Here is a 16,881-nt window from a genome sequence, read left to right as displayed (position 1 = left end):
TCGGACGTTGCCCGGATGTCCGTGGTTACTTGGGTATATACGCTTTGGCCACACACTCTGCTGTTCGCATTTCATTTGTATTCTATAGTACATCTGCTGTGGCACTTGCAGGTATGCAGCTCATTATAGCGTCAACAAGAAAGATCCCCTAGATGTTCTATGGACCTCCTGCATCCCCAAAAAGAACATCTATTAGAGGTTACTTATGTCCAGCTGCGACATCCTTTCAACGTTACAGCAACGTGATCTGGATGGGACTTAGATTATCCATGGTACGTATTTGTAATGTTGTTTGGAGAAATATAGATATCTATAGGATGTGTGCAATGTCTCAAACATGATGTTCTATGGACATCTATGGTACATTAATGGTTCACTGGGATCGTTTGTGAGCTCTTTCTTGTGCCGCTTACAGCCGATCAAATTCGGGGGATTCAGCTGCAGAAAGGATGCGAAGTCGGCGATACACGTACTGTTCCTTCGTAACTCATTTAAACTGAAGCACAGCTTGAAGACGTCTTCGAGCGATGCTACCAGTTTTTTTAGTGCTTCAGAAGGGAGCAACAGCCCTGACCTACTCATTCTGTTGAATTTAGTAATGTCCCTGAGCAATCGGAGCACTTGGTTCTTTGCAGGAACTTCCTTGCTACATAGCCTGCTATATAGAATATCAGCCTAGAATCACGTTTCTTTTCCCTGTAGCAGCGCAGTGGTGCTCGATGTCGCAGGCGCTGAGCACCTCATGTGCGGCTTGAAAGTTTCCAACGTCGAGGAGCTCATGGACGTACGCTTTTCTGTGTACCGCTTGCTCATTAACGTCGCCGATACAATCTAGCCACCGTACCGATACTGAGCAAGCTACTGAGCAGCTCGGGGTGAACATTTCCGCTGTCAGACAGTGGAACAATTCCGCTGTCTTTGCCACAAATTTAGAGCCCGACTTGCAGTTCGGAGCGAAGCAGTAGGTCTCCTTGGTGGTCTTGATTGGTGGAGCAACGCCGCCGCTAATCTCGCCGGTCATTTTTCCGACCTGGAACATTCCACATCGCTTAGGAACTTACAAACAGTACGAGAGATGCGGAGCTCTTCACCTTTGAAACTGACACAAACAGACGACATACAACTATTCCAATACGGGCTTTATTTTTTATTTTTTTGCTCGCCGCCAGTTTGCCAGCCCCCTGTAGCAGACGACGCGCGCTTCGGAACCGTTCTACTGACCGCAGCGCCAATTTTGCGTCATGACGCGGAGAAGCGGTGAACTACGCTCCAGAGGCGCCGGTCGGCACACCTACCCATCTAGCCATTGTACTGGCGTTGCTGCGCTGCGGTACAGTGTACTAGTGTCCGGCTCATTCAACCAGCAAAAGCATAGCCTTTAAGACTCCCATTTTAAATCTAGAGGGCGCCACCGTATTGGCGACTCCATCCATTTATGCGACACCTAGCGGCGAGCGCCGGAAACTTCGTACGGAGGTCGGAGCTACAGTGTACTAGAAGGGGGCAGTGGGCTTACTCTGCCGCTCCTCTGACGCAGTCAGCGTCGCATCCAAGAGGTGGCGCCACTGGCAACTTCAATGGAACCTTTGCTTGCAGAAGCTTTGATTTTCCTTGCGTTTCTGTCGGTTTCAGTTCGAAGCAGTTCACACTCTTATTGGTTTTTAATTTTGGCATACTTGACAGTCTCTACATATCTTTAGCAAGCACTATATTTGTTTAGGCCGCATGATATTTGCCATAATAGTACCTTGTGGAAAAGGAAGACGGCAACTCTTGGGCAATTTGCTGCCTGTCCTAACTCAGACCTTTTGTGAAAAGAGGTCGTCGCTGACGGATGTTGCTTATGCGGAAGGGGCCTTCGAATTTTCCGAATTATCGGGCAATCGTAAAAAAAATTTGAAAATGGTTTCATGGAGTGTCGACCTAATGTAAAATTTTGTCAGACAAAAAACAGTGCGTGCATACTTCCCAGCTGGGCTCAAAAAAAAAAAAAAAAATCAGGCATGCTAACCAAGTTTGTGCCTTTGCTTAGCCAAAATGAATATGTATATATGGCTTAAATATTTTATTCTTCCACTTTAGTTGTTCCATGCTTCACAGTAGCCTTCTGCGTTTATTATTAACCATCATTACGCCGGCACACATTTGTTAAATCAAATCAGTTTTTTTTTCATAAAGAAATGGAGGGAGGCCTGAACAAAAAGTGAAAACTAGTTCACTTGACAAAGGCTCCGGCCTATGCTTATGTGCAGTTATATAAGGGTAAGCAAAGTGAACTTAACAGGGCTGTTGCTGACACAAAGTTTTTATTTGCAAGAAGTACAGCAAGCCATTGTTTCATGCACTTCAACTCATGTGCAACGGCTCAACTTCAGCTGCTTGGCCCTCTGCCGCTTTCCTGCCTTGTCACATGCAGTTAATTCCTTTCACATAAAAATGCAGACGTGTGACAATGTAAAAACTAATTATTTTAGCTGTGGGGCTAAGAGCGTGCACATTGCATGCAGCCAACTTCGAGGGAAAGCTTACTCTTAGCAACTTCCAGCATATCCATAACGCTGTCAGAGTGTAGCTCACTCTGAGAGAAGCATTCTGTGAAAATATCCTCTGAAATTTTCACAAAGCCGTACAGCTTACTGGAGAGATAAAGGAGGCCTCCTCGGCCCAGAAGTTTGTTAGCCGGGCAAATTGAAAACTTTCGCCTGGTGGCGTCATAGTGAGCAGCTTTATGCATTCTTGGCATTTTGTGTTGGAATTGACAATACACTTCCGCGCAACATAGCCCACAATGTGGTAAGTGAGCCTCGAGTCGCTTCTGGCCACGTTGTCACCTTTACTTGGGAGTGTGGAGAGTTGCGTGCATGCGCTACTCTCGATGGAGGAGAGACACGACTGGCGGCACAGCAAACGAGGATTTAATATGTACAGGGAAGGTGAACACACGCGACACACAACACTAAAACCACAACTAAACAACTAAAGGCACGCAAAACTAGACATAACTCAGCGAAAAAGCTTACTTAAAAGAACTTCCAAATCTCTAAATATAACACTACTAGAAAACGACTATCTCATTTCCGGAGCCTAGCTCCGCCTTAAAGTCTCTCGGTCAGTCTTAGCTTTTCTCGCCAAAGTCTGGCCACCTTGGCCCCGGCCTAACTGCGTCGTAAATCGGAAACGGGATCGTCTCAATCGTCGTCTTGAAGTTCTCTTCGCGTCCGTGTCGGGCTCGTCCGAAGCGTTGAGAATGCCGTAGGTGCCGACGCCTCGCGTTGTCTCTTTTGTCGGCGGTGAGCTCGTTGGCTCGTCGGTGATGAGCTCGTCAGCTCGTCAGCGATGGCGCTCGGCGTTGCTTAGGCCCACCTGCCTAGGCCTAGCGTCGGGATGCGTCGCAACTTCTTCAGGAGTGCCGACGTGTCGTCCCGAGGAGATTCGAACGTGCCGGTCTGCCGCAGAAGGGGGATCCTCTCTGGGGTGCCTGGTCCTGCCGTGAGAAGCTGCAGCCCGTCCAGGAGCCTCGCCCGTACTTGCCGAGGTCGACGGCCACACCTTGGACGGCCAGCGTCGCGGACTCAACCAGACCCCCAAGTCTCCCGTCGCCAGAACATAGCTGGAGATGCGACCTTCCTGACCCGGTGCCACGTTGAAACTCAACGGACAGCGCCGTTCATCCCTCGACTATGCCTCGGTTCGTGCGCCTCGCGCGCTCGCGCCGTTCGGAACACCGGGCATCGCGTGCTCCTCTTCTTTTTCGCGCCACAGGCGGCCTCTTACATGTGACACACGTGCTGGTTATGGTCGTTTGAAAACCGCAGGCCCGTGCAATGGTGGGGTACCACGTTCGTGTGGCCTCTGTGGCAGTAGCGCTAGCAGCAGTTTGACGGCACTCATTTATGTCACCTGATGCTTCGAGCGAGTCAACTTCCAGTAAGGAGGCCAGTGTACATTCCTCGCAGTTTCCTTCGCTAACTGACCTAACTAGACCATAAAAAGAAAAACAATTCACAGTGATCAGGAACTGCGATCGAGTTGAGCACAAAACGTGGCTCGAAATGGAGCTCGCATACTGCGCTCGTGTCGTCCAGGGGAGGTTCTATGGAGGTTCTTTTCCCACTCTTTCCGTCTATTTTTATCCTTCAGGACGCCAAACAAGGAGAATTTCGGCCCATCCTTCACATAAACATAGCCTGTTTGGCACCCAGGCGCCTAACAGTGGTTTTGTCGATGCCGCGGCAGGGCTCAGTTACTGCAAGGCATACTAATCTCGTGCAGGTTATGTGCGGGAAAAAAGACACTGAAGGAAAAAAAACCATGCGACGACGTCCACAGAAAAAACAACGCAACTCAGCAACTCCAACTAATATGGGCACTCAGGGGCGGATCCAGGTTTTTTCTGAAGGGGGGGGGGGGGGGGGTCAGCTTCTTTCAAGGATGATGATGATGATGATAGTTGCCTTTCTCATTTACCGAAATTCACCGTTTCTGCTCACGATAAACCCACGTTTTATACGGCAAGAGCAACACCTGTAGCTCACCGTGGTGGCTCAGTCAGCTCAGGCGTTGGGCTGCTGAGCACGAGATTGCGGGATTGAATCCCGGCCGCGGTGGCCGCATTTCGATGGAAACGAAATGCAAAAACGCCTGTGTGCTTGTGTTGTAGTGCACGTTAAAGAACCCCAGGTGGTCAAAATTAATCTGGAGCCTGTTGTGTCTGGCGGTCCCTCGGGACGAAGGAGGGCGGCGCCGACTCAGACGCGCCAACATGGTGCCCTTTCTCGCGGCCGAGAATTGTCACCTGGGACTGAGGGATTAGCAGTTGGTCTCCGGGCTACCTCATGCGTGGCTAAACGGCAGCGTCGCCCCTTGGTGCGGTCCCGTAAATTACCAGCGCCGCCCGAACCACGACCACGCAACGCCGACTGCTGCCTTTCGAGACAGCCACCGCCCTACCTGGTTCCGCGAACTGACCGCTATGGAGAGGCGAATCTTGAAAGGGGCCCGTGTCTGGCAATCCCGGGGGAACGACATCAACGTTCGGTTCCCAAGGTGTCAACCGCTGCCTGTGTTCGGGGGCGACCTAACAAGATTGGAGGCGGAGCCCGGCGGGAAACGACGACACATCACGTGCGGGATATGGCCACCTGATCCAAGATGCTGATTGGCTAAAAGAACTACAGTGTGTTCCCTCGTCGAGTGAAAGAGGGAAACGAAAGGGATAAAACAGGGGACTTGAGTGTTGTGAGGGACGCTTGAGGCTTGACCATGTAGAGCACGCTTGACGATGTAGAGCACGCTCGACCATGTTGAACGCTCGGAGATGTAAACGCTACTACATGCAAAGATGTTAGCACGTAGACGGCTCCAATATCATGGAGCCCATCTTGTAATATACCATGTACAGTGTATATAAAACAGTTTTTTAATCTCCCTGGATAACTCCTCCTCTTCGCACCTGGCACGGCATCATACATGGAACTCTTCGTGGACATCACGGACAATCGAATTCGCAACAAGCCTTCCACTACGGCGTGCCTCATAATAAGAACTGGTTTTGGCACGTAAAACCCCAGAAAGAGGAAGAAGACCTGTAGCGAAGCCAGGTATCGTTTTCTCCGAGCATATAGGAAAAGGACTTTTCTCAATATAGCCATGTGCTTGGCGGATGTGCCTGATAATACAGGGTGTTCAAAATTAAGCTTTATGCTTTTCTTAAAATTAGGCACTGGGAGGCACGCGAAGACCACCTGTGCAAATAAGTTATGTGGCCAAGAGGGCACAAAGTGAGATGATAATTATCGCTGTCAGCAGCTCAATTAACTAAAATTGAACAATTACTTTTGGTCGACTGCAGTGAGTGGATATGTTTATATTGAAAACTTAGAGGCAGTCGTGTTTCTACACAATATCAGTCGGAAGAATTATTCTAGCGTGTTCGTTCTCCGAGATATCCGACTGCAAATTCGACGCAAGAGCGGTTTATGCTTTGCGTTGCTGTTGAAGGGAGGCATTTTGAACATCTTTAGGGCATTGACATCTTGATGGTTGAAGTGTTTTCATGAGATTTGTGCATGACAACACCAAACTTAAAGCGGCAGTATGAAATAATCGTTAGCACAGCTAAAGAGGTTTCTGTTGTTAATGGTGCAGTTGTCGCTCTTGATTTCAATAAAACTTACAATACTTGGAAATAAGCAGTCACTTTATTTGCGTAGCCCAGGCAAGGACCATGCCCGGTCGTCTAGTCACCATTACGCACGCGCACTGCCCTCCGGCTTCTCCGCTCGCGCTACTATCTCGGCATGGCCGCTGCCGCCATCTTTACAGGCTGCGCGGTGGCGTATTACGACAGCGGTTACGGGTTCTTCGATCTTTTTTTCGCCAGCTGTGAGGGGAAGGGGGACAGTTATTATCTTTGCCAATGCCTCCGCCCCGCTGTCAGACTAAACGCCGCACGCAACAGCCGCGTCACATCAGGCAAGAGCTTTGCGCCATACCTCACTCTCTTGCATGCGTATTCATGCGAACGACAATTAAAATTTGGAGTTGGATATCTCGGAGCACAGACATGCTAGAATTCTTCGAAGTGAAACTGTGTAGAAACATGACTGCCTCTAACTTTTGAATACAAACATACACACTTAGTGCAGTCAATAAAAAGTTAATTATTCAATTTCAGTTAATTCGGCTGCTGACAGCGATAATTATAATCTCACTTTGTGTCCCCCTGGCCACGTAAGTTATTTGCGCAGGTGGTCTTCACGTGCCTCCCAGTGCTTAATTTTAAGAAAAAACATAAAGCTTAATATTGAACACCCGGTATATCTAGCCTGTATTGTTTCTTAAAATAAAATTTTGTATGATGTGTTGCAGGTTCGTTATAAATGCGTAAGCACGGGTCCGTCTTTGGAGTTCTGTTGGGACACCTCGATTTCCTTAAGGAGATTCTTTGTGTTCGGCTGAGATACCTTCGTTTGCATTGGAGCTCCAACGCGGAAACCACTACGCTGGTGGTTTACGATATGCGAATCACCGCGTATGAAGACTCACAACGCCATTTACAAGAAGGCCGATGTGGCGTAGTAGCCGAGAGCGCGAGCCAGCGTCTTCATGTTTTGTTTCCCACGCGACGTCATCCTTTTACACAAGGCGCGCATCTGCTCCCGTTTCTTTTACACAAGGCGCGCATCTGCACCACGCGACGCCATCCTAGGCCCGCGCGCTGCCGTTGGCCGCTGACGTCACGCTCCCCCACTTCGCAGCCGCTGCTCGAGGCTTCGCCCCGCTCCGCGAGAACGCCCCAGTGGCGCACCGACGGGGGGAATTCGGGGGTTGTAACACCCCCCCTCCCTGAGGCCGACTTAACCCCCCCTTTTGTCTAACCCCTTTTTTTTTCCTTATGCATTTCAGTACTGCAACTAAGATGTAAGACGCGCAATCGTCTGCACACTCGCAAAAAGCGAATTTTTTTGACAATTTCCCGTGAAGAAATCGAAATTAGTGCTGTTTAGATGGTATTGGCAAACTATCAACCCCCCCCCCCCTGGCAGAGATCCTGGGTGCGCTACTGGAACGCCCACTTAGATAAACCGATCCGGCGGCTTTGAGCCTTCTATGCTTAATGTACGACAATAAAACTGCGAACAATGAAAAACTTGTAGCGTACGAACGGTACTGTGCTCGTGCTGGATATTGTCAACGTGTAACTGTGATCGCAATGAGTGCTACAGTTAAAAAAAGTTGCCTATGCGTAGTTCTTATTTTAGCTGTTGTTATTATTTATATATGAACACTTCAGCGAGAGATCTCTTTCATTAAGCAGGTTGGTCGCGGAACCGATGACAGCCATTGAGGCAACCGATGACACCACAAGGGGGAACTAAGTTGATCAGGTGCGAAGGCGCTGGCGTGGACGTCGGCGTGCTTGGCAAAAGGGACGTCCCCTCGTTCATTCGACGCCACCGATGGGACGAGTAAGGCACGGCCGGCGCCAGGAGGTCCAAGGTGTTCATGAGAAAAAGAACACCGCATATCCACGGGGTGAATGATGATGAGTGGGCGAAGCTCCGGAGGGAATCATCGGTAAACCGTGAATCTTCCGTGTAATTCGCCCAGTCTCACCGCACTAAATCGAACGATTGACTTCCATCAATGACACGCGCCATATGTGACGTCATTCCTATTTTATAACAGCGCCGTTCATTATAATTCCACCATCTCCCGCTTAAGGGGACGCTAGCACAAACGCGTTAGAAACGTGCAGTACTCTAAGGGGAAGAGGCCACAGCGTCTTACGCAGCCGTTTACACATGCCGGAACGTGCACCGCGTTTGCCGACGCCATCAGCGTTTATGAATACGGGGGTAAGGCGGAGAGGCCACAGCGTCTTACACCAGCTTCTTACACGGGCCGTAACGCGCTAGCACAAACGCGTTAGAAACGCGCAGTCTTTCGTTAATGTTGGGTATTTATTGCCATCGTGGTGCGTCTGTCCATGTGCGCTTCGTGGCGTAGTGGTTAGCGCCACGCGTTCAGAAGCGAGGGGTCCCTGGTTCGATTCCGCTACGGACACAATTTTCGGAATTTCTTTTTCTCATAAAAGTAGACGTGGCTACCTACTACTACTACTACTACTACTACAGAGGAGGGACAGACCCACACCCTAAGGAGCTTCGCCCCTAAAAATAACTACGGGAACTTAGCGACACCACAACCGTACAGAAAACAGCTAAGCTTGTGAGCGGGCTAGCTTTACTTCTACATGGCTGATATCACTGGTACTCGCGAAAAATACTTTTCAAGAATGCTGGTGGCCATATTTTTTTTTGCGACAGGGCATTCCCCCTGTCAGCGAGGGGGCGATGCAGAAATTTGAGGGGGGGGGGGGGGGTCAGGACATCCGGACATCCCCCCTGGATCCGCGCCTGGCACTGGGCGGGCACTGGGCAGCTGCGCCGTCGCACCCACGTTCTATGGATGGATGGATGGATGAGGCTGAACCCTTTAAATCGGGCGGTGGCATACGCCACCTAGCCATGGCTACTAACATAATTTGTACTTTGTGGTGGGTGAAATTTCACCCCTGCCTTAATTTTATCCACCAATCAGATAACCTCTGTTTGGTTATTTCTACCCGCTTAAAGTCTATTTTGCCTTCACTGTCCCTAAACCCCAATGCTTTGAAAAAGTCAGCCCCGTTGCCTTGCACTGTAGGGTTAAGCCCCTTACAGAAAAGTATGAGGTGTTCAGCCGTTTCCTCTTCTTCTCCACACGCACAGCACAACGTGTCTATACCTTGGTACTTGACTCGGTACATCTTAGTCCGCAATACTCCCGTCCTGGCTTCAAACAACAAAGAGCTTCCCCTAGAATTATCGTAGATATTTTCCTTGGCAATTTCTTGCTTGAAAGTTCGGTATGTGCCCAGTGCTGATTTCGTCTGCATCCCTGTTTCCACAGACCCCTCTCTGTTTCCTTAACCTTTTTCTTAACCGCTGTTTCCTGGTTTGCACCCCTCCTGCAGTCCAAATATTTGATTGACAGTTTTCTGGTCAGCTTCCTCCATTTTGTATCAACATTCCTCATGTACAAATAACTGAAAACTCTCCTTGCCCACCGCTTTTCTGCCATCTCTCTCAATCGCTCCTCAAATTCTATCTTGCTGCTGGCTTCCCTGCCCTCGAATGACGTCCATCCCATGTCACCCTGTACCCCCTGATTTGGTGTATTTCCGTGTGCTCCCAGAGCCAGTCTACCTACCCCTCGCTGCTTAACTTCCAACCTTGCTCGAACTTCTGATCTCATGCACAGGACCGCATTGCCGAAAGTCAAACTAGGGACCATCACCCCTTTCCAAATCCCTCTCACCACTTCGTACCTATTGTAATTCCACAGTGCCCTATTTTTCATCACAGCTGCATTTCTGCTACCTTTAGCCGTCACATATTTTTCATGTTCCGTTAGGTACTCAGCCCCATTGTTTATCCACACTCCAACATATTTGTACTTATCCACCACCTCCAGCGTAACCTCCTGTATTCTATGCTCGCTGCCCTGATTATCATTAAAAGTCATGACTGCCGATTTTTCTTTACTAAACTTCAAACCTAAGCTATCTCCCTCTTTACCACAGATGTCCATTAATCTCTGCAAGTCTTCCTTGCTGTCAGCCATAAGTACAATGTCATCTGCATACATCAGTCCTGGTAATGACTGTTTAATCCATTCTCCCTGCTTGAAATAGGAAAGGTTGAAGCCAAGTCCGCTCCTCTCTAATTTTTTCTCTAATCCTTGTAAATACAGCATGAACAACAGAGGTGACAGAGGGCACCCCTGCCTAAGCCCCTGCTGTATCTCTATAGGACCAGATACCTTGTTTCCCCATTTTATAAGCACCTTGTTACTTTTATAGATATCTTTTAAAAGATTTCTTACTCCATCTTCCACCTCTAGAGTGCCCAGTATGTCCCACAAATCCTTTTGGATTACACTGTCATAGGCTCCCTTGATATCCAGAAAGGCAAGCCATAGGGGCCTGTGTTCCTTTTCTGCTATTTCAATACACTGTGTCAATGAGAACAGATTATCTTCTAACCTTCTTTGTTTTCGGAACCCATTTTGTAGTTCCCCCAGCACCTCCTCGCTCTCCACCCATGCCTGCAGTCTGTCCTTTATAATCTGCATCACCACCCTGTAAACCACTGACGTCACTGTTATGGGACGGTAGTTGTTTATGTCGGCTTTGTCCCCCTTTCCCTTATATATCATGCTCATCCTGCTCAGTCTCCACCCGTCAGGGGCTTTACCGTCCATTATCATTTTGCTCACTGCCTCTCTTAATGCTTTCTTAGATTTTGGGCCCAATGTCTTTATCAACATAATTGGGATGCCATCAGGACCTGTCGACGTGCTACTAGGAACCCTCTTCTCTGCCCTTTCCCACTCGCTTTGTGCCAGTGGAGCCACTGCACTGACTAGTCCATCCTCACCTGATTGAGCACATGCTATGTTTCGTTCTTTAAATTTTTCTGTCATCATTGTTCTTATATGTTCCATTGCCTCATCTCCCTCTAGTCGAACACCTTGAGCTGTAACTATAAACCTCTGCTCTAGGCTAGTCTTATTACTCAAGGAGTTGAGATGTTTCCAAAATTTCTTCGCTGCTTTTCTATCCTTTTTGTTTACTTCTGACAACCATTGGCTCCCCTTTCTTCTGATCTTCTCATTGATCAACTTGGATGCTTCCCTTCTACAGTTTAAGAAGTTGTTCCATTTTCTGCCTACATCAGCTTCTGGTTCACCCCTCTGCTTTGAATATCTGTGTTCCCTGGATGCTTCCTGGCGTTTCTCTATGGCCTTCTTAACCTCCTCATCCCACCAGCTCTTGGGTTTACGTCTTCTGTTCCCTTTTGTCCTGACTCGTACCTTAGTAAGCTCTAGCTCAAATAGTCCTGTTAAATTTGCATATGTCCATTCTGTTTTTGTATCCTCTGAAATTACTTCCTCAATTTGCTGGGTTGCTATTTCAAGCTGCTTTTCCGAGTAAAATATCCCACCTGGTTGTTCATCTTGCCTCCTACCTACTTTCATTTCCCTTCTAAAACTCACCTTAATACGTTTGTGATCACTACCTAGACTTCTGGAGCCATATTCATCTATGCTCATTACATTTAGCCTATCGTGCATCCTATGTGACATTAGTGCATAATCTATCGTCGACTGCAGGCTCCCTACCTCCCATGTTATGTGCCCTTCACACTTCTCAGTACTGTTGCATACAACTAAGTCATGCATTTCGCACATATCCAGCATCATGTTGCCTGTTGAGTCTGTGTACCCGTCCATGTCTTCTATGTGTGCGTTCATATCTCCTAGTATAATAATCTCGCACCCTTCTCCTAGCTCATTAATGTCACTTGATATGCATTCCAGCATTTTTTTGTTTTCCTCTTTGGCATTTGCTCCTGTCCGCAGGTATACAAAACCAAGGAGTGTCTGCTCTCCTGCAACTTTCCCTTTTAGCCATAAATGCTCCTTGCATTCCTGTTTGACCCTTTGCCAGTTCATACTTTTATGAATGAATGCACCAATTCCACCCCCTTTTCTGCTGCCCTCTGTTCTATTGCAATATTCCCATGCATAGTCAGGATTACAGGGAGGTTGCTCCATGTCCCTAAGATGTGTCTCCACAAACCCGTATACCATCAGCTTTTTCTGCCTTAGTTGCTCGTCTATCTCCTCCCACTTCAGCCTATTCCTTCCACCTTGCATGTTAATGTAACCTATGTCAGAATGACCTTGCCCCTGGTGCTTACGTCTATTTCTTCTACCGATTCTACGTTTCTTGAATCTTGGAGCCTCTCTGGGTCCGTCTTCGTCTACACTGGTGGTCTTAGGGCTCTGGGTCCCCCCAAAAAAGCCGTAGCTTGGCGCCCTATCCTACTACCTACGCTCCCGCCCGTGGCACCACTGTAGTGAATGCCATCCTGTGCAAAAGGCTGGGAGCCAGACTCGTACACTTCCCGGTTTACCTCCATTACACCGTACCCAAGTGGTCTGCTCAGACCCGTAATGACCCGGTTAGCCTCAAGCACCCTCCATTCCATCGCGCTAGCCTGGCCCCGGACATGTGGGATTGTGCATATGGTCACATGCACTTTCGCAGAGGTTTCTCTGAGTTTACGCAACCCAACCTCTAACTGTCCGTTTAGGTTCTGGCTCCTTCCCTTCAGCACATCGTTGAGACCAGCATGGATAACGACCAGATGTTCATGCTCCATGTTGTCCCATACCACCTTCTGAGCTTTTGCCATTGCGTCAACCATGCACTTCCCTGACTGGACCTCCACCCTCACCCGCCCGTCTGCCTTCACTGTTGTAAGGACGCCCTCCTCAACCCTAGCTACGTTGGAGTCCCCCACCACTAGGACCCTTCGCTCTACACGTTTGCCTCCCGCCTGCGATTGTCGTCCTCCAGTTCGCGCTAGCGGGTTCTCCACCCGCCGTGCGCCACTGACACGTGACGATGTGCTCCCTGCCCTTCGTCCCTTCCCACCCGAAGCCTGCCGCACTACCTCGCTGTAGAGTTGTGGAACCGCCGTGTTGCCGGCGGCTCTCGCCTGCTGTTCAACGGCCCCTAGGCGTCCCTCCCTGCTCTCATGGCATGCCTCTGCCTGAGTCTCCGCGCTGTCCCCGCCGCCCGCCTGAGCTGACCCGGGATTACGCGCCGCCTGTACCATTAGCGCCTCCACCCGCTCTTCCAGCACGGCCCGCTTTTCCCGTTCTTCTTTTAGCTCGCCAGCTATTCGCTTTACCAGGACGGCCTCGGCCCCCTCCCTGTGAAGCAACTCGCCGATCCGAGTTTCGAGCTCAATTCGCCGCTCTCGCTCCACCTTCAGCTCCCCTTTGAGCTCTTCCACACTGGCTGCCCATTCCCCTTCCATCCGCCGCACAGCTCCCTTAAATCCTTCACACGACCTGCACGCGAAGCTAGCCTCCTCAGCGTCGGCTAAACTGGCGAAGTGCGTCTCGTCCAAATAACACCAACGTTTGCACTCCTCGCACTGCACCAGCTCGTCATCACCCCTGTCCTTCCTAGCCTGCCGCGCCATTGTCCACCCGTCCACCTATCGAGAAAGCCCAATAAAATACCTGAACAAGGCCCCACGGTAAGCCGTACGGCAAACTCGCTATCCGGCTACCTCCACTAGCTTCCCTAACGCGGTTTAAAACTGCCGCTTTACACTGCTTTCACCATGCAACACGTGCGCCACAACCCGCTTCCAAAAAAAAAAAATTAAACAAATTGAACTATTCGCTACCCTACTAACGTCCTACCAAACTAACCAAGAAACTAAAAAAGCATGAAAAACAATATATATAGATAGCTCGGGTACCCTAACACTTCTATCAACCAAATAAGAATAAACAAAAATTGAACTTATTCACTGCTCCTGCTGCGCTGAGCTCCACTCGGCCACGACCGTCCTGTTCGGCTTCACTCGAGAGATTCCATTGAAACCATAGAGTTTCATTTTTTATTTAGAAACTCTATGATTGAAACCAACGCCAGCGCCGCTGCTCGGCCTATCGGAGAAGCTCATATTTGCGACATTCGTGGAGCCGCCGCATCGCATAGCCTCCGCCGGAGAGCCCACTGCCCGCTTCTAGTACACTGTACATGGGAATGCGGGTATATCATGGAGGAAGTATTTTTTACCTCCATGCTACAGTGTACTATGGCTGCAGCGAAGGCGATGGATGGATGGATGAGACTGAACCCTTTAAATCGGGCGGTGACATACGCCACCTAGCCATGACTATTAACATATTTTGTCCTTTGTGGTGGGTGAAATTTCACCCCTGCCCTGATTTTAGCCACCAATCAGATAACCTCCGTTTGGTTATTTCTACCCGCTTAAAGTCTATTTTGCCTAGCTGCGAGTCGGCCTAGTTGGAACAGATTCATTTTCTCAAAATTTTTGCGCGCAAATAAACAGGGACGAAGAAAAGGAGACACAAGGACGAGCGCAAAGAAAGCGCTCGTCCTTGTGTCTCCTTTTCTTCGTCCCTGTTTATTTGCGCGCAAAAATTTTGAGTCTATTTTGCCTTCACTGTCCCGAAAAAATCAGCCTTTGAAAAAAATCAGATAGCATGAACTTGTGTTGCCGCCTGCCGGCAGCTGCAGAAAGCAGACGGTCAGAGAGGTTAGCCGCGTGTTCCAGGCAATAATATATATATATATATATATATATAGATAGATAGATAGATAGATAGATAGATAGATAGATAGATAACATTTGCTCTTCTGCGTTCCGTAAATTATATTTTTTAAGACATAAGCTTAAAAACTCACCCCCGAGTGTAAAATTACTTGCGTACAATTCAATAATTAGACCTAAACTTGAATATGCATGCGTTGTTTGGGACCCGTTTACTAAACACAATATTTCCCGCCTCGAAAAGGTACAGAGGAAGGCTGTACGGTTTATTTACTCGAAATTTTCCCCGTATGACTCACCCTCTGAAATAATGCAGGCTAATGGAATTCAATGTCTCGAACAAAGAAGGAAAGCGTTACGTTTACAATTTCTTTTCTTGCTGTGGAATCGGCACCTAGCAATCAATCCATCACCCTATCTATCATCTTCTACATCAAGGCATACTCGCCACCATCATCCTACTTCGCTGACACCCTATTTTGCACGAACAGATTTATTCAAGTTTTCATTTTTTTCCTCGCACTGTAACTGATTGGAATGATTCTTTATTGCCTTTCGCCTCAATTTGATGTTTTTGAAACGTTATTAACTCTGTTGTATTTGCCTTGTTTACCTTTTTACTCACCCTGCTTGGACCTGTACAAGGTTTGCAGTATTGAATAAATAATATATATATATATATATATATATATATATATATATACTATTGAACAATGCGTTCGCTGCCGTCGCATGGACTTCTTCGATACTTAAAAAGATCCTGACTGTGGGTGTAGCTGTTAGAGAAAAAAAAAGTGCGTTGTCTGCGTTAAATCTAGAGTGTACTAGAATATGGTTGAGTGGGACGAGCGGCTCGGGCGGCGCATGCTTTGCAGTGAGGCGCCCGACGTGGAAAAATACTGGGGCGGCGCTGCGGTCGAAGTGGATTGGGCCGTATCAAGGTCGCGCCGTTGGAAACTGCTGGCGATACTGCTCGGCAGGGTCATTCGTAATACTTTGCGCGCTGGTATTTGCGTTCAGACCGCTCAAATGGGGTTCATAATTGCATATGACATGTATTTATGCCTTAAGAATAAATTACTTTCTTTCTCTTCTTTATTTATTTTTATTATTTTTTAATACCGCTCGGTCATTGCGCGTGCATTGCGGCCGCAGTGTCGGCTTTCATTCTGCTATGTTATTGTACGGTTCCCTTCGGAGAAAAAATATTTTTCTCGTTCTTCAAGCAGCATGTATCTCTCGTGTGTATTGTTGCACATAAAGTTTTTCATCAGTAGGTCCTGCGAAACACAGAAGGAGAAAGATATGCAACCTTCCTGCTTGCCGCTTCCAACAAATAAAACATAGCTGCCCATCCGGCGCCTTGTCCTCAGATTTACGGGAAGTATTGTTATTGAAAAAAAAAAAGCTGCAGCGCAACATTTCATTCAAATTTTCGCCTTTCTCGCGTAACAGAATGCGGAGTAATCGTTAAGGGGTCATTTATTGCAGTCGGACCCGGAGCGCAGAAAACGCTTTTAGTTAATTAAATCAAATCAAAGCGGAATTTTATTAGACAATAATATACAAAATGCGTACAAAGATATTTGATCCCATAGCTTAAAGCGGCCATTCTATATGCTAATATTTGGCCGTAAGCCGTACGTGGATTTTTTTTTTCCAGTCGATACTTCAAAAAAAGAAAAGAAAAAGAAAAGAAGGTCTGAGCGGTAGCCTAATTAGTGGCTATATAGTATAGTGGATACGGTCTTGAGCACGCGGGTTCAATCCAGGTCGCGGAATGCGATGGCAACGAAATGGAAAAAGACTCGTGTACTTCTATTTAGGTGCACGTTAAAGAACCCCAGGTGGCAAAAACTATATAAACCGGGTGCCTTAATCATATAGTGGTTTTGCCACGTAAAACCGAATAATTTGCTTATATTAAAAAAAGAAAAAAAGGAGGTGGCTGCGTTCTTCGGCTTATTTCTGGGGGTGTCAACAACATAAAGTATTCTCGAGTCTGATTTCCGAGAAACACATGTTACGCTTATCCTACATTTCATGCATAAATGTAATGCCGTTCCCAAATGTATGACCGCCTAACTCAGAAGCTTGTACATTATAAACAGCTGCTTTCAGTTATTCGGTGCGCTATCATAACGACCATAATGAAATAATTAAA

This window comes from Dermacentor silvarum, unplaced genomic scaffold (genome assembly GCF_013339745.2).
Source record: "Dermacentor silvarum isolate Dsil-2018 unplaced genomic scaffold, BIME_Dsil_1.4 Seq144, whole genome shotgun sequence".
Taxonomy (NCBI): domain Eukaryota; kingdom Metazoa; phylum Arthropoda; class Arachnida; order Ixodida; family Ixodidae; genus Dermacentor; species Dermacentor silvarum.
Note: the sequence above shows the minus strand (reverse complement) of the source record.